General features: G+C 40.6%; 1 long non-coding RNA gene across 5 annotated transcripts in view; it reads left to right on the forward strand.

Annotated features, from left to right (window-relative positions):
• Positions 1-2,659: 2,659 nt before the first annotated feature.
• LOC112487225 (uncharacterized) overlaps positions 2,660-21,294 on the forward strand; it is a 30,743-nt gene continuing 12,108 nt past the window's right edge. For 3 of the 5 annotated variants that reach the window (XR_003050125.1, XR_003050124.1, XR_003050127.1), the window contains exons 1-2: positions 2,660-2,739; positions 7,058-7,294. This is a non-coding gene — a long non-coding RNA (uncharacterized LOC112487225). Of the gene's footprint in view, positions 2,740-7,057; positions 7,295-7,451; positions 8,285-20,817; positions 21,228-21,294 lie in introns of those variants that run through there. The other 2 variants (XR_003050128.1, XR_003050126.1) reach the window with 2 other exon arrangements.

Consider the following 21,294-nt stretch of genomic DNA (forward strand, 5'->3'; position numbering starts at 1 on the left):
TCCAAGGGCACTAGCGTGATTATTTCCCTTAAGATATTTATGAGAAAAATAATAAAATGCTAAAAAAAAAAAAAAAAAAGTAGCTAAAAGCTAGCCAGAGTAGAAAAGCTAAAGATTGAACTGGTCAGATTTTTTGAAATATCTAAATAAGGAAGAAAAAAGGGGAAACTGATTGTTTGAATGATTATTTCCCTCAAGATATTTATGCCAAAAACAATAAAATGCTAAAACATAAATAGCTAAAAGCTTAACAAGAACTTTGTTGAATTTTAGTTTAGTCAAGTCAAATTATTATTTTTTTAAGTACATTCATCCTGTGAGAGAACGATAAAGCAAACTTTCTGTCAAAAATTGGCTAAAAGTTAGCACAGAAGTCCTTACTGCACAGATGAGGCAGTGTAGATCCAGGACTTGACCAAAGGTGACCTTAAATGACCTGATTTGACCTGGAAAACGGTTTGATTGGTGCAAAATAAAAAATATAAAATCTAACCCAGATACTGAATCATGAAAATAAAACTTAAAACAGCAACAATTAACATTATATCATACAAGTGGAAATGTGTTTCTGTACACACTGCATTGTCTTCACAGCTCAAAGCCTCTAATTTCTGTGATGTCAGTGCGTTGTGCAGTTCTGACCCGTTGACCTCCTCACCTGACCCTGGTGTAGAGCCTCTACCATGGGAACCTGTAGCACCACCTTCAGGTGTTGTTCAGGGTGTAAAGCCTAGACACCTTCATGATGGGAGGACAGTGTGGCCCCAGACTGACAGGGAGGACAGTGAACTGCTGCTGACCTGCTGACCTCCACTGGGCTCACAGATTAAACCGGACTAATTCTCTTCGCTGACGTGGCCACTTTGTATAAAATAATGTATTTACCAAAGAGCAATCAATATCGAAATGTTATGTATTTATCAGACGTGAAGTGAAACCAAACCCTGGTTGTGCCTCACGGGGCAGGGGCAGATTTAATGGTGACTCAGGGTTACATTAAAGTTTTATTTTCAACATCACTGTGACTAAATTATCGTCCAGATTATGTTTCTAAGTTGTAAACAGCTGAATGAAGATCAGATCACCTCTGGACCCTGGTCTGGACTTTCCCAGCGTCTGGGTGACAGGGCTCAGAGTGTGTCACTTACTGAGGTGTGAGTTTTACTCACCTTCAGGGTTGAACATATAACACTTGGTGTGCACTGAGGCCCAGCCTGATGAACTTCTAACCTCTGCTGACCTGTGGTTTGTACATCATTGTTGGAAACAAGATCATGTCCATTAAAAATAATGTTTCTACACAAGTTATGAACTGAGTTACAATATCAGCAAGTAAAAATAAGTCTTCTCAGCTACAAGTTTATAATCACTATACCTCAAAGATACTAGGTGGTTAAGTGTGAAAATACTGGAAGAACAGGTTCAATCCCCTGTTGCCTAATGATATGTTTGTAAGGTGTGATTAGATTAAATTAAATTAGATCAGATTAGATTAGATTAGATTAGACTGGATGTGCTCTTTCTTTTTACTGTTCCACACAGCTCAGTGTAGTAGGAATATAAATAGTGGACGTTCAGAGTACACGCCAAAATATTATAATTATTTAAATTCCACACTAACAACTATTCAACCATTTATTTATTTATCAACAGTAGACCTGACCTGACCATGTGATCTTTGACCGGGGCAGATGGTGTGAACCCAGACACCAGAGGAGGTGGTGGAGTGTGACTTATCTGAGCTGAGCCTCAGCCTGACTCAGTGCCTTCCCACAGTCACACCTCTCCTAGTCACAGTCACAGACCTGGTCGTCAGGGCAACCGAGGTTTTCACTGTTTTATTCATTTCTAAATGGTAACAGTTTTGGAACCAGCATCGTGGTTTGTTTTCTGTATTTGTCAACTCCCCCTGTTGGTTTGTCTCAGTATGTTTGAAATGAAAAGTAAGTAAATTATTAAACATGTCACTTAATCAAACACCTAGTTTTCATTTCCACGCTCCTTGTAATTTAACAGAGGTGTAGATTTTTATATATACCTTTATATTAATATCAGAAACGATTTGGTTGTTTTTGTCTCTTGACTTAAAAGCTGAGCAGAAAAGTTCATTAGTTCACACACGGTGTTACAGTTTGACCCTGGAGGTGAGCAGGATTCACACCTGAGTCAGTGACACTTAACAAGTTGGGTCAAAACCTTGGGAAAGTTCAGACCAGGACTGAAAAGGTTATCAGAGGAATCACCAGGTCATGTATCAGTCTGTGTCTGGATGTTAGGACCGCCTTTAAATAAATAAAACATATATATATATATATAGTTATATTAATAATAATACATCTCGGCCGATCTCGACATATTGTTTTGTGCTTCAAAAAATATCTTCATAGATCCTTAACTACCAGGCCAAATGGAAACAGAGAAAGAAAAAAGAACACATTGATTAGCAACGTAAATCAGATTGTATCACAATAACAGTTATATCTTGAAACGTTCGACGAACGTCCTTTAAGTTTCATATCTGTCGTGTTATTTAATTTGTTTTTTTGTTGTTTTTTTGTTTTTGTTTGTTTTTTTATGGATTCTCCAGCTGTAGTTCAACCTTAAACCAAAGGGGACGCTGTACTCCTGCCTAGGTACTGTACATCTTATCAAAGATAAACACGGTCAAAAGGTAAACACGGACCGGAAATACTATTGGTTTACATCCGTGTTCTTCATGAGCTGATCACTGACGCCAGAGTAAGTAGTGTTTTATGTTATAAAATATATGTAATAAGAATAATGTTTCGTAAACACAATGTGAATTAAATTTTAATTAGTGCACTGACAGATTTTCGTCTTTCAATTTTATCGATAATATAAAATGAATATAAATGTGACCCAAACATTTAGCCTCCGGTGTCTGTTAGTTGTTCACAGTAGTTTTACCTCACGAATATAGCTTCAAATACAATGGAACAGATCAATAAGACGTTTTTTGTTTTGTTTTTTCATTTTAACACGGTTTATTAAGAGACACCTGTTACAAATTTAACGTCACAATAATCACATTTACGACACCAGAGCAGTAGATGGCGTAAGTTAGCCAAATATGGAAAAACACTTTTCGCCTGGCGTCTGAGCATGCAGCTTTGCAAAACGAAGCCACTAGGGGTCAGTGTTGCGTCTATGGAACTACCAGGAACAAGTCCTGGTTTATAATAACTAATAAACGTCAAAGTATTAAATACAGTAAAAAAGATTTCAAAGTAAAAATATAAATCTACACTATCTTATTTTCCTTTTTAAGTGTATTGCATATTTAATTGTTGTTGCCTTTTTAACTCTTAGTAGTAGGCAGTACCTTTGAAGTACAATAGATATTTTAATGTTATTTCTTAAAAAGAAAATTAAATCTTTCAATGTTTACTTTCTCAAACATGTGGGTTTTTTGTTCATTCCAGGAGTAGCTAAAAATAACATCTGTGGACTTTTTTGTCATTTTTCTAATATTTTGACAGTAGAATAACCAGCTAAATAATGCTGTATTTCACAAGAATATTAATCTGTATATTGTAATTTAAATCTATTTATTTACATTAAATTTTAATGTTTTTCTTGCATTTAATCTTATCAGAAAACCTTTAATACTTTAATATGTACTCTTAGTACTGTGTTGGTGTGTCTGTGTGATGCTGCAGCACAAACAGGTGGGATAACAGTGTTAGACGTGAGTCAGTCAGTGAATCCCATAACATGTTTCATCAGTGGAGGCAGAGGCACAGTGTTGCTGCTCCTCCTGCTCCTCCTGCTCCTCCTGCTCCCCGTCGGCACATAAAGATTCCGTCTCAGTCTCAGAGATATAGCTGTTGTGCTTTTCTACTCCTTGTTATCTCAACCCTCCACTTAAATAGTTAGTTTGGTCTCCTCTCTCTGAGATGTGTGCAGTGGAGATAATTACAATTTCAGCAGCGTTTGCCAGGTGATTACCTCATAATCCCCTATTTCATTTGATAAGTCACGCATTGATTTAACTCTGAGTTGGACCTAATGGAGTATCTTTTCCACTGCTGCACTGATTTGTATGCCGGGGCGAAGGACAACGGTGGATTGGAGGCAGAAAAACACAGGCTAGGCCGTCCCTGCTCGTTCTGCTGCCTCTGCGTGAAAGACGAGCAGCGACGGAGTGGGTTTTAATCACAGCCAACTGCATGCAAACAGTAAATGACTGCAATGGCAGATACAGTAACCTGTGGCTGCATTTAAAACAGCTCCTCTCACATAAACAGTCTGTTGGGTTTTTTTCTCTTTCTGTTTCATCACCTCCTCCTGGAGGCAGGGAGGGGAGAGAGTGATGAAAATGCTGGATGAAAGATAAGGCGAAGGCAGACCTGCTTTGTATTCACCTGTCTCTCTGGATCAATAAAGGTAATTTGGGCTGATTCCTCCCTGTAGGCCTCTTAGCAGACAGAAGGGGAAAGGGTCAGCCACTGCTGAGCTGCAGGAGCTGGAATAACTTAGAATCTCACTGCAAATTACAGGCTTGTTTGAGAATCTCTCCTCCTCAGCTAGTCGTCTGCCTCCACCGAAGATACAGTGTAATACAAAGCACACAAAAGGCCTGCAGGTCTACGCAGCACGGAGGGGTGGGAGGGATTCAGTAATATGAAATACCAGAGGGTCAACTCTCCCCCTGTGACACTCCAGAGTATTTGCTGAAGACTTTTGGCAGATTCTTCAACAGAACATTTCAACTTTTTTGATGCATCTGAAGTTGGAATGTGCAGGAATTTAGGACAAAACATATCACCTCCTCCCCATCACAGCCCTCTAGGGGGTGCTATAAACATTGTTCCAATGCCCTAAAGTCTTTACAGCATTGAACATATACCTACCTACAAGAGAGCATAACAAATAAATACATTTAAAAAAATAAATTAACTCATATATAATCTCATAGAATACAATCTGTTGAGATAATAAAATTTTGTTTTTGCCACAGAAAAACTACTTTAAATAAATTTAAATTAGAGCTTGTCAACGGAGGGTTCGTGGCCTGTAGGAGTTCCACAAAACTACTGCAGGGGGTCATGTCATTTTTGGTTGTTTAGTCAATTAAATTATAAAATCACTCTTAGCCTCTCACTTATAGCCTTTAAGATAGAAATATTAATATATGAATATATTATTTAAATATCTCTCACCTTCAGTTTGGGGTCCTTGGCCTGGAGAGAAAGTCAAGACCCTTGCTCATAATTATTTGTTAAAATCTGAAGAATATTTTGTTTATAGTGCAGCAAATATGTTATAAGTAAAAAGGCGGCGTTACCACTGTGTTTGAGTGGAAGCAGAAATTGTCAGACTGATGAAAACAAACAAATGAAACTTGTTTCTCAGTAATTTGATAGATGTGACCATTCCTCTCTCTGACTAACAGCCCACTTTCTCTCCTCCAAATCCTCTAAATTACAATTGACACTCCAGCCTCCATTCTTTACTTCCTCGTCGCCTCAGTCCTCGGTAAACAGAAATCTGCCTGCTACCTGCTAATTACATCTTTCTGCAGAGGAAAACAATCCAAATTGTTCATTTTGCACCATTCAGTGTTATTTCCTCGCTGCCACCTTGAAGAGTCACAATCTCATTCCCTTCTGCTGAATGAAGAGATTTTCAGCAGCAGCACATCAGAGGCTTCCAGTAGATCGGAGCCATGCTATGGTAATCACATGCTAATCACAGTTAACACCAGCGCAGGGTCCTATACTCTAGATTAATGCATCCCTCGCATATTCACGTTTCCATTAGCATAAATCAGGTTCACCCTGCCTTTGTAATTAGTGTTTTCATGTGAATGATAATAAGATATGGTGATTAGGTCAGAAGTAGGAGAATGGAAATGACTTCAGCAGTTCCGCGCATGTTGGACTTTGAATGAGCTTCCTGCAGAAACAATTAATCCTGTTCAAAGATAATGGAAGTTTGATGAAGGAGCCGGGAAGGAAAAATGAAACTATTAAAAACGTGGGGTTTTTTCTTTTTTCATCTGCAGGACACTTGATATTTTCTCTGTTGTCTTGACTGTTGAATCACACCGAGGTCCACAGGCTTCAACACAGTCAAATTTGACAAAACTGCACTTTAAAAAATGTGCGTGCGTTTCTAAAAAAAAAAAGGAAGAAAGAAAAGCACTAATGCATAAAATCTGTTATTTGGTGGAGTCTTCTTAAACGCATCAATATTTCAAAAAGCTTTTAGGATTTAATACTTTGCTGGATTTAGATTTGTATTTTTTAGGGTCAAGAATCTTGACCAGGTAACTGGCTATGAACTGCATTTTGCTCAGTTCCTACACTCATTTGCTGTGTTTTACAGTTTTTACACCAACTGTAGACAAACAGTTGTGTTGACAAATCAAATCTTCTTCTGTTCCAGATGGCTGGCAGTGAACTACAATTTCCACAGCCGCTTAATTTATTATTTGTTGATTATTTTGTGCTTTATAGCTTTTAATACCTCCTGTTAATTAAAGCGTTATTTCAAAAATCAAAATGATTTATTTTCGAGGGTCAGACATCGGATCTTATAAATGTAACACAGCTCAGAACTCAGTCAGAAATACAATAATATCATTTGTCAAAGATGTGTAGACGTCTGAGACACATGTCTGAGACATATTTTAACACGTTTTAGTGATTACAATCTGTCCATTTTTTTTAACTTAACAACAGTTGTACAAACTCGACAGGTTGTGAACTGCTGTGAAAGACGACCCTTTGACCTTTTACTGTTTTTTTACTTTAGTTTTTACTTGTGCCTGAGCCACTGGACAAACGGTGACACTGCAGTTTGTTTCCTGTCACCATGGGGTTTTGGAGGATGATGTTAAGTTTGACTGGACTGACATCCAGTAGCTACAGCCTCTGCATCTTTTCCAGTTTGTCCTGTTAGCTTTAGCCGCCTCGTTCCAACTTTATTACTAAATTTTATGGATGTTTTAACAGTAGATTCTTTAAGTTGAAACCAGCGTACCATCTTGACTGGAAACAGTAGTTTTGACTTGTGATTTGTGCACATGCAGGTGCAGGACACACCTGTGTTAAACAGAGAACACACTCTTCAACACTGGATGGAAACCAGCGTTTGGAGTTCACTCCCTCTGTTGGCTTTGTTTCCCCGGGGACTTCACCTCACGCGCTGACAACCCTGACAGAGAGAATTCCAACCAGACTGGTGACCCCGCATGACGGACGACATCCTCCATGCCTATAACCAACCGATGAGACCGAGAGGCTGAAGCAGCGATCAGGAATGTGAGGTGAGTGGAGGGGAGGGGGAGACGGGGTTGCAGGGGTGGAGGGCTGGGAATAAAAGTCGGGAAAACTCACAAGAAAAAAGCCAACGTGGAGTAAAATGGAATTAGATTACATTTAAACTGCAAAAAAAAATCCTTCATTTGTTTGTTTTCTGTAAAGTGCTGAATGCACAAACTACCCCCCCACCCCACTCCCCCATTTCCAGCAGACAGTCCTATTTCCAGGTTAATTTACGAGGCCTGACCTGTGAGTCGAACACTCCCACCTCCAAACCCCTCCGTTCCAGGGGTATCTTCACCCCACTTTGAACTTCTTGGTCACCATCGCAGCTTCCACAGAACCACAAACATGAAAACTGATATTCATGACGAAAAACTTTTGGTTTTCCTCTCGTTTTTTCCTGCTTAGGGACAAGGTCAGGGCGAGGGTAGAGACCTGTTTGTTTCTTTCCTGGGAACGTTTCATATCAGTCGTGAAGATATAAGGGAGCGGTTAACACCAGTGTGTCATGTGTCCACGAGCCAGGGCAAGTCTAAAGTGTGGGTCTGGGGCCGATCATGGCACCTTGAATTTTTTGATGTGGTCCTTGGTTTTTACTTGAATCTTTTTATTTCATGTCATTCGGGTCGACATTTTAAAACAAATATCTGTGTTGCTTCTGATTTTCTTGGTTTTTATAAATATGTTTTCTCAGACTTAAGAGTGTGTATTTGTGTGTGCAACATTGTTGAACCAATTTTTTTTCTTCTCCAGTGACTTGACCCCACCTGACCTCTAATACACTCCTGTCCTTTTTTGTACTTTTACAGACAGTGTTAAACATTCTTTCATCTGCCATACTGCCAACTATCAAGTTTTTTATACATTACACTCTCCCCTTCTATGGGAACAGTTTAAATGAGGAGTTGCATCAAGAACTAAAACATTATTCTTCTGTCCTGCAGTGGCACTAATACACTCATCAAGTATATTTGCCTGGTGTGTGTGTCGACTGTTGTGGGCTTCATCCCTCTAACCCCGCTTTGATCCCTCCATTGAAGGGACCCAGACGTGGCCCTCTCCTCTCTGCGTCCCCTCGGCTTGTGCCTGCCTGGATTGCTGGGGATAGAGCGTGGCACGACGGCACCCCGACATGACACTCAGCAGAATGAGGCTATTGACGAGGCGACAGATTGGCTTTGAGTGTACCTGATGGTGATCCCCCCCCCGTCCCCCCACTTCTGCCTGCTGCTCCCTCTTCTCTCTCCCTCTCTTAACCAACCAAAGACAATCCCCCGTCTCCTATCTTTCTAATACAAATTGCCAATGTGTATCTGTATCCAAAAGGAGAGCTGATGTTGAGTGTGCTCCTTTTCTTCGTCAGGATTAGGCCCTGGTTTTCCCCTCTGAGCCCACTTTGGGTGATGGGGCTGATGGCGTTGGCTTAGGGGCTGCCTGGCAGAGATGGGGTGGCAGTTGGTCATGAGAGCAATAACTGGAAATGGGAAGATAAACAGTCACAGAAACAGTAGTGAATCACTGTGTTCCTTTGTCAGTGGTGATGTCAGTACTGATGGAGTGTGGGACTGGGTGGTGTTACGCCTGGAGCCTGCTGGTGGTCCGACCCCTGCAGCCCTGTGGACCCCTGAAAAAGTTTGCTGTGTTATAACATGAAGGTTTAGCTTTTAGCAGCAGTCTTGTCTAATTATTAGCTAACATTTAGCAGTTATTGGGTTTATTGTCAAAACAAAAAAAATGATTTTTGTGCAGCCTCATTTTATTTTTATTTTAAGACTTGTAAAGCTGTTTGTAAAATGCGTTCAGTGAACTGTAGATGTCTTTGGCTTCCTTCATGTCTTTATTTGCTTTTTTTTAGCTCTCCTCTGAATATTCTGGGATTTCTTTGAAATAGAGTTTTCGGAGTAAAATTCTAGTTTGAGAAGTCATGTGTTTGGATTGTGATCCAGTTCAACTGGAGTCTTTACAAACAGAACCAGTGAATGATCAGATTTAATAAAAGCTCTGCTGGCTAATGTTCACTCCCCCCCACACCCACCCCTCCCTTGATGGAACTTCTTTGAGACACTTTGTTGATGTCTTTCTGCTGTAGGATGCTCTGTGTGTGTGTGTGTGTGTGTGAGGGTGTGTGTTTGTGGAGGGCAGCGTTTCATCATTAGCTGAGCACGGGGTCATGTGTCTTTAATAGGTGTTCTCAGGTGTTGGTTCTGTCGTCTGCAGCTACGGCGATGTTTGCTGTTGGGAATCAAATCCTGGCTCTTCCCTTCCCCCATCGCCCTCCCTCTGCCCTGCTCCTGTCCCTCTGCAGCCCAGCTAATACCAGGCTCATTACAGCGCCATCGATCGCACCTCGCTGCACACCAAAGGGCAAAGAAGTCTCCTCTCGCTCCGTCCTCCCTCCTTCTCTTTTGTCATCCTCCTCTTCCTCTTTTACCCTTTTGTAATCCGCTCTCTTCTCTGAGTGCCCTTTCCTCCGCCGACATCTTGTGTTCCGCTATTTCCTGTCTGTTGATTGGCTTTGTGCCACAGAGAAGGAGATGGACATTTAAAAAAAAATGTTTTCTTCCTGGTGAATGTTACAGCAATTCAGCAGAACTAAGAAATGAGGAAATTATAAAAAAAAACCAACAACAAAGAAACGTGGACGTATACAGCTGCAGAGAACCACTGCCTTCCACAACATTTTCTCCCGTTCCTCTCTCTTCCTCCCTCCTTCCTCCCTCTCTATCCTGAGGTTTGGTGTCCTGTAAAAGAAAACCCAATTCATTATCCAAATCACCGTGACTGTATTGTGAAGGCTGTAGTGTCAACAACCTCTGAGGGACTTTGAAGGAACGGAGAGGTGTAACGTGATAGTTTCAGTGGATGTCGTCAGATCTGATCCCTGCTCACAGATGGCCGTGTGTTTTCTACATTCTAACATCAAGTGTTGGGGCTAAAACTTAAGGAGAGAAACTGGGGTTTAAAAGTTTCAGATTAGTTACATCCTCAGGATACTGTGAACGTCTACGTCGCTGTTGATATTTCATACTATAGGTTTTATATATCAGGTAAAAGACCCCCCCCCCCCAAAAAAAAAAAAAAAACGCCTTCACTAACCCTACAAAAAATGGGGAAAGATTATCGCTGGTTCACTTTTATATGTTTGACCTGAGGACACTTTTAGATTAGATAGAACTTCATTAATCTGTCGGAAATTCCCTTTAGGAATTTTTATTTTATTTTGTTTTTAGATTAGATATAATTTATAATCTTTCAAAATTGTAAAATTGTAAATTGTAGCCCTGGACTAATTAACTAAATAAATAACAAGAAATGAAATTAACTATCCAGTTACCTAAGAAAATAAGTAATGGAGTAAAGTTATTCAAAAATGTATCAAAAATAGCAAAAAAAGAATTACCCTTTGATTTTTAAAAACAACTGAATATTTGCATGGAGCCTTTGAATTAGCTATTATATAAAAATAGCATGAAAATGAATATTAAATATACTGTATATGATATAAAATCTATGTTAAAGTTGATGTTGGTGAAGTTAACCACACACCTGTTTTTGTCGTGCGTTTTTAAAGTGCTTTCATGTCTTGCAGCGAAGCACTTCCTCTTTGTTTTGACAGAATTTATTTGAATTTCTGCAGCTACAGTAACTCAGCCACGGGGTCGTGCGTCCTCTGACCTCCGACCTCACAAACTGTACGCCAGGTTTAACCATAATTGTTTGCATACCGTCATACAGCATACTTCTCCGCTCTCAGCGCGGTTACATATATATTTGTAGCCCTCCGGGCGAGTCAGCCACTGTCACTGTACACTTTGATACTCTGTGGAGTGCCAGCGCCACAGAGGTGCTGCTGGGTCTCCTGTTGTTAGCCAGGTTGGCTACCTCTGACCCCCCGCTACCTCTACATCTTTGTTTCACGGCTGACAGAAGGAGTGCCAGAGCTCCTCCAGCTCGGGTGATTTATGACCAGCAGCTGCCTTTGCAGCACACGGCCCACACAGCTGGGTGTCAGATGTGGGCTCCCTGTAAGCAGAAACATATCTGGCAACCCAACATCAGTCGAGAGCTGTGGACTGAGTGGAGAGGGAGGAGGGGGAGGGGGAGGGAGGTGAAAGTGAAAGAAGAGCAAAGAGGGAGAGGGAGGTAAGACAGATCATGGGAGAGAAATGTATGAAAGAGAAAGAGTGAAAGAAAGTTTTTTTTTAAATTTACAGTTGGCTTCTAAAGCTGCCTTAATATTTTTATTCAATTTTTCAATTTATTACTTTCCTTTTTATTTTCCTTAATTTAAAAAACATAAAAAATTGTTGTTTATAAAATTTAAGACTTAACACAAGTAACTATTTTTTAAGAAAAGCTCCAAATTAATAAGAGGTTTGTCAGTTTTAAGTGAGGCAAATGAAGTCGTCAAAATATAGCTAAAGGTTAGCCCCGAAGTAGCTCACTGTCAGCAAAACTATTATATAAAAAAAAAACCTAAAAATTATATCCATAATTTGTTTCTGTGTTGCAGAAATGGCAAATGGCCAAAAAAAGAAACTGCTAAAGGGTAAGGGACAGTTGAAGGTAGAATAGAACACGTTCTCAAACGTTCTACAGAGGCCTCAGCACCGAGCCTGGCTGAGAGAAGGTGAATGTTCTCCTCGACTCCTGACGTGTGTTTGGAGGCCATTGATTTGGACGCAGCAGCTCAGCTCTGGATTGATCTCTGCTGGTGTGGAGAAAACAAAATGTTTGGATTATGTCATAAGCCAATTAGCTGCAAGGAGACTTCTCTCCCCCTTTGCGCAATATTGACCCGCAGTCTGTGGCTGCAGCTTTATTGTCTGGGGGAGGGCGCTCCATAAAAGATCAATAACAGGCGAGTGATTGGATTATGGGCCAATCAATGCATTGTACTAATATATCAGCAGAGTGATTACAGAGCACTGGCTAATCGGGGGCCTTAGAGAGCTGTAATGACATCACACTCCTGCTGAGGAAAGTCTGCGTGTGTGTGTGTGTGTGTGTGTGCAGGTTGTTGTATTGTAGGGAGATGATTGGTTGGTTCTTCGGTCGCAGCCCAGGTCATTTGTCCTTGGGCCAAGAAAGTTTTAATAAATAGGAAATGTGTCCAATAAGCACAAAATATGGCAGTAGAAGAAAGAAAAGATGTTGTCAGAAAAAGCAGATGAGCAGGAAGTGAGCTGAAAAAAATAAGCTTGCACTTTACTGTTAAAATAGAAACAAAACGTTCATAAAGAAATTGCTAATTAGCAAAGAATGTGCAAGAGTTGCTAAGATTAGCCTAGAATAAAATTATTTTTAATGGTAAAACTAGCCAGTAATCAAAAACAACATGTGAGCAAAAAAACTTAAAAATGTAATTAGCATCAATAATCAGCTAAAAGTGAAGAAAAGTCACTTCAAATGAAATTAAGCTAAAGTTCAAACCCAAACAGCTGCGTTAGCAGAATGATCAGTGGCTTGTTCACAGTTAGCACAGCTAGCTAAAGTTAGCTAAACGTACTGTATGGCCTTAATTGCTGTAAATGTGTGTGTCCTGGCTGCGTCAGTGCAGGTGCACGTCACATGTGCACACACTGCACGAGTGTGTGTTTACACTGCAGGAGGTCGTGTTGTGAGGAGATGATGGGCTGATTTCTCTGGTTCTTCAAAAAGATCTGAGAAGTGCTACCAGATGGAGCTCAGAAGAGGTCAGGGTCACGTGATCGCTGCTGTAACGCGGCGACAGGACTGTAGTACTGGTCAACATGTGTTCAAACTCTGTCTCAGATTAAATTAAAGCTTTTTTTTTTGCTGGTATTTTAGACTGTTGTTTTATGCAATATCTCTTTCCTCTGTTTGTGGGGGAAAAATTCAGGCCAGATGTTTCACAACACTAACAGTTTCGTAATCTCTGCTTCTGATTTTCACATTCTGGTGTCGTCCTGAGACACAGAAGTCTGATATTTCATATTCTCTCGTGTTTTGACTTGGACAATATTCTTAAATGTCTTCATTGGTTGATGTCGTACGTTGAAACCAGCTTTGAAACTGTTCTGTAACAATTGTTCCCTGGCAGTTGATTTTCTATTAGGGATGTCCAAAATCTGGCCCTTGGGCCACTGGGGTCCAGGGAAAGGTTTTTTATGGCCAATGATTTCTAGCTCGTCTTGTCTTTATATGTCTGTCTTTCAGTCGACCTTTGTCTGTGGATAGCTTCTAGGCACCACTGAATATTTATTTTTGTTTATATTTACTATGTTTGTGTAAAACATGTAAAACATATACTGTTAGTAAAATGGATAAAGGATGAAATTAGAAAGAATTACAAGCACATATACTGTTAGTAAAATGGATAAAGAATGAAATTAGAAAGAATTACAAAAAGTTCTAAATATGTATGTAAAAAACCAAACAATATTATTAAAACATCAGTGCTCTGAGAATGAGGTCAGAATTAGTTGCGACATGAAGAAATGATGCATTGTCCGTCTTTATCATTAATATTAATAACTAGGTGTTATTTCCTGTTACTTACACCTAGTAAAGTGGCAGCGGACTTTCAGCAGCGCCGGTGTGACCGGGTGGTGCTGATACTGAGACTTCATCATCAGGAAACCACAGCAAACAGCAGGCAGCTGCTGAAGTCGCCCATTGTCTGCGACACTGAGAGGGAAAACGTGACTGGCAGCCTAATCTTGTTAAGCACTTAGCACCAGAATGCCAGAAACTAATGGCGTAATGATGATGATGAACCTTTTCATGAGTAATTACGGCTGTGCAACACGTGTCAGGTTGGTTACTGTAATTGAGTGTGTGGTAGCCAACAGTCTAACTTCTTCCGTTCATTTAAATAACGCTGTCGTTCTGTTACGGAATTCGCCCACCAAACACTAAAAAAAAGTCTTTAGTGAAGGAGAAAGAAATCAGTGGCAGAAGAATCAGATGTGGTTAAACTCCTCAAATCCCCTTTTAAGGTGTCTTTGTTTGGTCACTTCTTAGCTGCTTTGTCTGCTCAAATACGGAGCAGAGATGGGATTTGGCCCTGCAGCCTTCCACGGCGGAGCTTTTCTGGAGTTCACTGTTTGCCCAAGAGTTTAGGAGGCTTCTGTGTGACAAATTGTAAAAGGACTTTTTAGTCCACACATGGAAAAGCTGCAGCTTAGGAAGACGGATGAGGGAGAGAAAGGACGGAGCTGTAGATGTGTTGAAAAGCTACAAGGAATAAGCAGGCAGATATTTCCATCTTCAAATCTAAACTTTGCTCCTACGATTCACTAAAGCCCCTGCAAAATAATTAGTTTTGGCAAAGGCTGATGGGAAAACGTCCAGCCAGGGGATAATTAAAAGTTAAACAGGCAAATACTAGACTAAGCATGCTATTGGTTAGCCAGGAATACATTCACATAACAATGACTGCATAGAGTAATTGAGAAGATACTCAAAGAATAGTTAATATGTTAATACTTTAGCCAAAAATAGAGAAAAATGGCTAAACAACATTAGCCAAAACAATAATAATACATTATAAGTAAAGAATCGACTGAACATTTGACCAAATATAAGCTATAAGATAATGTAATGGGAGAAAAGTTTAATTAGCCAAAAAGAAAAAAAAACATTCATAGTAGAATAAAAATCACATGCCGAGCTCGCTAAAAATATGAAGGGTGTTTTAATTATCGTTCCTAAAGGGATTAAAAACTGTTGATGAGGCTAAAACTTTTAAAAAAAAAAGTCGATCTAGTGTTCAGAAAACCATAACTAACTTTTAAAGTCGATCTAGTGTTCAGAAAACCATAGCTACTAACTTTTAGGTTTGAGTTAGCAGAAGAATAAAGAAACAATACTTTTGGTGCTACAAGTGATAAAAATTCAACCAAAGAACATTTTACATTTAAAGACGTTCAACATTTAATTAAAAACATTTCAATGTGATTGGTTAATATAATCAGGTCAATATAATCTTCTCTGTACCACCGGACTTCAAAAGTGTTCCAAGGTATTGTTGTATAGATGATTTTCCGACTGCACCGCCTCTGAGCTGTTCCTCTGTTGTCAGTTTTGTTTAAGTGTCCCTCCTGTCTCTGAGGACTTGTCTTTTACCCGTCAGTCCTGTCCTGAACACTAATCACCGCTCAGAGCTGAGGGGGAGCTCGCAGCGTCAGCTTGTTAGCCCCTCGTCCTGCTCCTCTGCCACGTCCCCAGCCTTTGACATCCACACGGCCACTTAATTCCCCTCTATTATGTCCTTATGTTTCTATAGCCCGCTAATGAGACAAGGACGGGGAGTATCAGGTTGTGTCCACTGGTGCGTTCCATCCTGGCGTGTGTTGAATGTGTGCGAATGCTTTTGCTGCTCGCACACTCGGAGCCATCTGTCCATCACAGCGTGTAATAACAGAATCATGACCGTGGAGATCAGGCTCCCAGCAGGGAGCCTTGTATTCATGGAGCTGAGTCGGACACGCCCGGCTCATCCCCCCTTATCTGCTGCTTTATGTCAAGCCCAAAACCTCCACGTACGTCTGCTTCCATCCCGGCGCGGGCCTGGGCCCCAGCCTCTGTGTGGACGGCGGGGTCAGGGGTTTCTGGTTGGAGGTGAGGTTCAGACGGTGGGACCAGCTGATGGCGCCATCTGGACGAGTGACCCCACATAATTAGTTATTAATTCTTCTCCAGGGTGGAGTAGGGGAGTGAGTGATGGTGGTGGTTACACAGCTTATTAACACTGATGCTGGATCAGGACTGTATGACGGTGTTGGAACATTTAAAAAAAATCTTAATTTGTATCTTGAATCAAGGGATTGAAATGGAGCCAAAAAGAGACTGAAATCCATATTTCAAAGAAAAAGGAATAGAATTTGGACATAATTAAAATGATTGGATTGACAAGTATGAAGTGATATTTTATTAATTTTGATTAAATTATTTTCCCCTTTACTACCATAAAAATATCCTAACCCTTTTTTTATATGGATTTGGACAAATCATTTGTGAAGCCCCTTTACTACCATAAAAATATCCTTACCCTTTTTTTATATGGACTTGGATGAATCATTTGTGAAGTGTCCTCAGTGACATGACATTTTTGTGCTGTCATCATGGTGGAGCAGAGCCTCCATGTTGACCTTCTGGGGTAAAATAGTTGAACTGTAGTTTATTGTCATTGTGTAAAAGACTGATAGGAAAATGACACTGCAGTATCCAGTGCTGAGCTCTGTTGTGTGGAGCTGCAGTGTGGCCTTCAGGGACTGTGGTGGTACAGTGTCAGCAGCAGCAGCAGCAGCAGCAGCAGCAGCAGCCCCTCCTGCTGCCCCTGCAGGGGAATCTCCTCATTGGCATGCAGGCGGTGACTTGGATCTGTGGAGCACCAGCGACGTCTCTCTAGGGACTCTTGTCTTCACACTTCCCTCTCTTCTTCGTCCTCCTTGTGGCCCTGCTCCTCCTCTCTCCCTCTCTTTCCCCACAGCTGTCCCTCTGTCTGTGGGCTGCAGGGATGGTTGGAGAGGAGGAGCAGAGGAGCCGGGCTGACACTTCAGGAAGACGCCTGAGAAACGGGGTTTCAAAACGGAAGACTTGGATTTGTCTCCTGAGAGTCGGAGAATGAACTGTATCTCTGTGGCATCTGGTTAGTTTGGTGGTCGCTGCGGAGATGTTTTAACAAAGGGAGGGAGGGAGGGGTGCAAATGTTGTCCACAGAGGGGCAGATTCATCACTGTAATAACACTCGGGGGGTAATTCTGACAGACAGGACGGGGAAAGAGATCAGGTTTCCTGTCTTTTACATCACTTTCTTTGACGGCCTTAGTTTCCCAAAGGGAATTCTTTCTCTTCGTCCAAAATGGCCACAAAAAAAAATTTAGCTACAATTGCATAAAATAATTACAGTCTGGTCCACGATTTGCACAATAAAAAAAGCTAAGAGTTAGCCACAAAATAGCTTGGTTAAAAAAAGTCAAAGGATGAAAAAACAACTTTTGTCACAGTGGTGTAATACCTGCCATACTCTGATGGAGGCGCATAAAACACTTTTTAGGAAATGAGTGGAGGGCCACAGGCCACGGTGTGGCCCCGGGCCGTACGTTGGACACACTGGTTCCTTCAGACATATGTCTCACTGTTACTGTTTAGAAACAATCTCTAACCAAGTGTGAAACTCAGAGCAGATCTTGGCAAATGGAGGAAGGAAGGATGTAAACAAACAAACAAACAAACAAACAAACAAACAAACACAGAGAACTGGTTGGCAACTGCTAGTGTTCGGCAGAAACATTGGACAGAAGAATGGCAGAGGATTGTGGGAGGAAAAAGACCAGGATGCTGCAGCTTGGTGGATTTTTTTTTTTTTTTTGTGTGTGTGTGAAAGCGGTGAAAGGAGCTGTGATAGCAGCCAAACTCAAGCTGTGGGCAAATCAAGTGTGAAATCAGGAACAAAGGGATTCACAGGATTGGGAGGCATTAGATTCACACTGTCTGAGCCCTACTGGGGTAGGTGGCGTGTGTGTGTGTGTGTGTGTCCTGGTATAGCTATACTTATGGGGACTTGTTTTAAAAGAATGGTATGGTTTTGTGGAGACTTTGTTTGTGGGGACATTTTCAGTGATTCATTTTTGTTGTTGTTATTAATGTCAGGTTAGAGCTGAGTCAAGGATGAAGATTAGTCTTGGACCTGGAGTAGTTGAGGTGAAGACGACGGGCTGGGGAATACGTTATGTTGATGTTAGGACCTCACAAAACACAAGAACCAGAGTGCGTGTGTGTGTGTGTGTGTGTGAGACGGGGGATCAGGATATCGTACTCGCAGTCTTCCTAATAGCCTCGTTTCTGAGAGATTAGTCCATTTTAAATCAAAGCGAATTCCTGTTAAGGTTTTATTGAAGTGATGACACGTTTGGTGTAATGTTTGATTTAACATGCAAATATCCATTACACAAACAATCCTCATTCTCACAGCCGAGGTCTTCAACAGGGGGCCCGCGTCCACCCGGTGGTCCCTGGAGGTGCTGCATGAGGGTCGTGAAAGTTAAGACTGATTCGATTTTCTTTTCAAATATATTGAACGCACATTTGAAATGAATGTGAGAACAGAGTTGTTTTAAAATCATTTAGAACAAAATAACAAGGCACAGGCCTGAACACTATAATAAAATATTGATCAGCCATTACTGTAGTTTATTCCTAAAATTACAGTCAAATGTATTCACTTTTAACCATGTCAATTATAAAGTTATGTTATTTCAACTCCACGAGTTTTTTTCTAAAAATATCACATTCTCATTATTTGAAAAGAAAAATCTAAATCATAATTATTGTAACTATCATTCATTTAATTTTATTCATTTATTTTTAATATTTATAACTTTTATTTAAATACAGAGGTTTCTGTTTTTAGCCGCTGTGCCATGGACAAAAACTTTATTTTCTTCTTTTTCTCCTGAGAATGACCTCAGTTTCCAAGCTCAGCCAATCAGATCGACCACATGACCCCAATATCCTGCTCCACCCAATCAGAACATCTAAAGGTGCAGGTGGTGCAGTGAGGTGTCCCTCAGTGACCCAGGTTAATGATTTCCTCCAGGGTTTTAAATGTTTCTCTGTGAAAGATTCGGAGGTCAGGGTCTGGACTCTGACTCTTCTCCTTAAAGATTCAAGTTAAAAAAAACATAGAGCCAGCATTTGTGTGTTTAAAAAAAAAGGAAAATAAAAAATAACAATAAAAATATATATTAAATTAACATAACATTAATTTAAACTTCTTCATATAAATTCAGGATTTCTTTATGAGAAATTTAGAAATCTAAGTCATCAGGATTCTAAATGGATTTATAATTATAATAGATAATAATTAATTAAAATAATTTAATATAAAATAAATAATTTAAATAATTTAGTTTTTATATTTCTACCCTTTCTTTGCCGCAGATTTAAATATACAAACTTTTTGTATTTTTTTTTTGAAGTGAAAGTCAAAACACTAAAACAAAGTTTTTATCAATTTTGGTCCTGGTTTTGTCAGGTTTTTCATGGCTGCACAGCTCAGAAATTTTCTGTTCTCCAGTTTCTGTCTTTATTTGGAGGAAACTAAATCCTGGAGGTCCTTCGCGGGGTGGGGGGTGTTGGGGGTGGGTAAGATGGAGTGGGATTTTTACAATGCACAATTATACAATGTCAGCTCGCACTCAAAGAGGCCATAAAGTATGCAGGAACAGAAAACATGTTGAAACATTTTCCCCTGGTCTCCTCTGAAGCCGTTTTATAAGGATGACTCTTCACTGAGTGCCAGCTTGAATTATGGAGCCGCTGCAGCAGAGAACACTTTCACTCATGTATGAATATGCAGTTCTGCCTCAAACCTGGGCCTGAAATCAATCAAGCAGACATCGGGGAGGGTCGTTCCGAGCCTCAACACCTGCGTTCTCCTTTTCTGTGGTCGTTGGTGAGGCTACGGTCCACCCCTCCGTCACTGATGTGGTACAATCCTTCCTTCCCTCATCGTCTACCTCTTTATATACACTACACTGGGGTTGGATCTTTAACTTCAGTGCCCTGGGCTGAGAGGCTGATTTAAATCATAATCTCTTTCACCCAGTAATACCTTGAACTAAGCAGCTTTTGTAAATACTTTGTAAATCATTTTGAAGCTAGCTTTATACCTTCCCATATCGAGAAATGTTAATGAAAAGAGAAAGTACGAACAGAGGGCAGACTCCAGTGGGTGAAAGACTTTGAAATTTCAGTCAAAATCTCTCTTCGATCAAATAACCAAGCTGTAATTTCACTCCGTGGCAGGTTCCAATAAAGACTTTCTGGGAGTAAAACAATGATGAAAACATCTGTTCATACAAATACATCACTGTTTTATTCCCAGCTGGATTTATTCTCTTGTGTAACTTCTTGGCGCCGAAAAAATAAATCAAGCGAACTGGCAGCTGTAGTTGGCGATGCGTTTTCTTCTAAATCAACTGCACTAAACGAAGTTTTGACTTTTTGACTCTTCGAGCGAAGTATTTTGGGCTTAATTGTGCGTACAGCTGTGAATCCTGGTCTGACGTTTGACAGCAGGGGCCGCTATAACGCTCTCTTCAGGATCTATGTCATTCTTCCTTCTCTGCTATTTTTTTTTTATGATAATTTCTTTTCAGCTCCTTAATGGACTGTTTCTTTTTATATAGGAGTGAGGTGGGACAAAAAGCATCTTGTGAGGATGGGTGAGGCGGGTGAGAGCGAGGTTGTTTATGCAAGTGTGCAAACTCTGGGCAAAACGCCCAGAGTTTGGCTGCATATTCAGCAGACTCTGCATGTGAAAGCCTCCGGGCTAAAGCCCCAGTGTTTAAAGAGGAAAAAATAGGCCTGTTATTATTGAAGTATCTCAGCAATAAAGACACACACACACACACACACCCTTCTTAAACTCCAATGATGTCAAAAGCACAACGGTGCTGTAGCGCTACCTCCTGGACTGACAGCATCAGTGATATCTGGCACAGCATCAAATGCTCCTGTCGTGTAGTGACTGATGGCAATAATCTGCTTCCAGGTTCCAGACTCTGTCCAGGTCCAGGTCCAGGTCCAGGGATCTGTGAGCTCAGATGGGGTCTGTACATGTGAATTACCGGCACACATTAAAAAACATGGCAGAAGAATTGCCTCTGAGCCGAGGTCAGGGCAGCAGAACGTGCGAGTTCAACTGCTGCGGCAGACGGAACGTGTTGCTGCAAGTCCATTTAGAATATGTCAGCTGAGCAGGCACAGTGGTCGGCTGTTGTAGTCATTTCTTACACGAGAGGTTTGTGATTAGGTCCTTCTTGAATGCTCTCATTGTACGATGGGCCTGAAAAGCATGAGCTATTTTAATAGTTGTCTGGCTGGAGCGGAGTGTAGATTTTTCAAACCGTTCGCTTGGTTTGCTTAAGAAAAATGAAGGCTGAGGTTTTTCTGCTAATTTAAATGTCATATATATAATATTTTCTGCTAATTTAAATGTCATATATAATATTTTAATAATAAAATCTTA

Source organism: Cynoglossus semilaevis, chromosome 7, assembly GCF_000523025.1.
Source record: "Cynoglossus semilaevis isolate Cse_v1.0 chromosome 7, Cse_v1.0, whole genome shotgun sequence".
Taxonomy (NCBI): domain Eukaryota; kingdom Metazoa; phylum Chordata; class Actinopteri; order Pleuronectiformes; family Cynoglossidae; genus Cynoglossus; species Cynoglossus semilaevis.